Here is a 2,271-nt window from a genome sequence, read left to right as displayed (position 1 = left end):
TTTTTAGTATTAAAAAATGTCTAATTGGCTTTTAAGTCAAATGTTCTCTCTTTAACAATTTGCCACTTAATTATTATTTAACTTATTTCTTCTGCAACCATTTTCAAGGAACCGCTATAAAAAGTTTCTAGCCTATGTTTAGTTTAGTTGATTACTTCCTATTTTTGGCAATGATCTTTTATTTGTGTTTAATTATTAGTATCCGCAAAAATTTTTAATTCAAAAAGAATTCCTTGGTTCCGCACTTTTAAGTGCTAGGAATCAATAATCTCTGAGAGTTTTAACCATCTCATCAAGCGAGGAACTAAAATTATGCATGAGCGTGAGAGGAGGAGTGATTTAACGAAAAAGCCTCACTTATTTCATTGACTTTCAAGGCAATTACGTTACTTAAACAAGATCGGACATATATTCGTAAGATATACTTATCCTTCTTGTCTCTTTTAGAGGTTATTTAGCACTATTTGGTCTACCTATTTAAAAATCAAGGCCTACAAAAGCAACCGTTTGTATAGGCCGACTAAGATATTAATACTATTTCTCTAAGTATCACATATACCGCCTCAACGAGTATGTCTACAGATTGAGTTGCCCACCTCAATAAATTCACAAGATCTATAAGTGTAATTGTGTCCGTGTCTTTGCTGTCATAAATTGGTCGAAAAATTTCATTCTTTGCTGTCATAATGTACCTGTCACAATATATTATAAAATTAAATCGACACCATATCTTTGGTAGAGAAAATAGCTTCTTGGCAAAAAGCAAGACCAAAGATAGTTTTTAGTGTGTGGACATCAAGCTAAGAGGAATATGAATAAATGTAGAAATCTTGTTAAAAATTCTCATTATCTTTCATTCTGGATGTTATTCCTTTAGGTGTATCTATGTATTGTAATTGTGTGTTTAACTTATGGATGGAACAAGGGATCGAGGACAGAGACTTGACTTGCCAAGTCGTTTTTAAGAATGTTTGTTGGAAGCATATATTTATACATTTGAACTTAGGTGGGTTTAATTGCTTTGTCCATTATGGCATTTGAAAAGATTCCTAGATCAAGCCCTGTTTGAGTCTCATTCTTTGGCAGCAAAAATGAAAAATATGATCGTTATCCATCACATCAAACCACCATATTTGACAATGATAATCTGATGGTAATCTATGTGCAAAACATATGCAATGGTTTCTCTTCACAAAAATTGTCCATTGTAATTGTGATATTATTTGGAAAGTCATTAAACAACATCATAAATAAAAAAGATTTTATTTTTTTAATATTGCAGTGCTCAATTCTGACTACTTCACAAATAGTTTATTACTCTGAATATTTCAAAATCCGTTTCTTGTCTTTAACCTAAATGGTATGAATTTACGGCATACTATAATGTCTTTTACCATGGAGTGGATTGTGTTTGTGGACAGATTTAAAGTTTTATTTTCTTTAGATTTTTATTTTTTTTTCAATTTACTTTTCCAAACATGTCAGTAATAAATTTCATTACAAACATCTTTCTTTATCAAAGAGCGTGTTTGTCTAACCTAAAAGTAAATAAAGTTTATTTCCTAACATATTTTGATATGTTGCTTTTTTCTGTACTAATAGCAAAAATGTAACTGGTCCCAACCTATCAAATAAGTGGCAAGATCTTCCTCTCTTCAGATTACCTTAGGTTTAAGGCGATTATTTCATATTGATCGAAAATTTCAATCTAAGTAGAAAATTCTCTTTATTTCAATTCAACGCTGATCCGCCTGTTTCCCAATGCTAATGGATTGTGGTTACAAGGAATGAACATTCCAACAGAGAGAAATCGAGGGAAGGGAGGATATCCAATTGTTTACTATATTGTTACTCTTGCTTTCGTTGAGATAAGGGGAGAAATGAATTTGGATATAATGCTGATTCAAAAGAATATAACTTTGCCTAGACAAGATATGCATTATTTGCAAGATGGAAGACATGTTGATATGGTTTTCAACCCATTAGGAGTATTTGAGAAAAGCTTCCTGAATAATAATCTAATATTTTGATAAAAAAAATTTATTTTTTAAAATGATTTAGCCCCCGTTTGGCCCCCTTTAAAACTCTTCAATTTAATTTAATGTTTTCTCTCTCTTACTTTCAATCACACAATCTTCAATAAAATAATATTACACTCAAATCGAAAACTTTTCAACTACACAATCTTTAAAAAAACACTATTCCCCCATTATAATTTTAAATAATGGGAGCCAAACGGAGCCTTAGTCCTTTTCTGGTTTTTTTGATAAT

At 30.9% G+C, this 2,271-nt stretch overlaps 1 pseudogene; it reads left to right on the top strand.

Moving 5' to 3' along the window:
- The window catches only part of LOC111397775, a 38,640-nt pseudogene that overhangs the window by 19,856 nt on the left and 16,513 nt on the right, over positions 1 to 2,271 (top strand).

Source organism: Olea europaea, chromosome 7 (genome assembly GCF_002742605.1).
Source record: "Olea europaea var. sylvestris chromosome 7, O_europaea_v1, whole genome shotgun sequence".
NCBI lineage: Eukaryota > Viridiplantae > Streptophyta > Magnoliopsida > Lamiales > Oleaceae > Olea > Olea europaea.
This window is presented reverse-complemented; position numbering and strand designations above follow the sequence as displayed.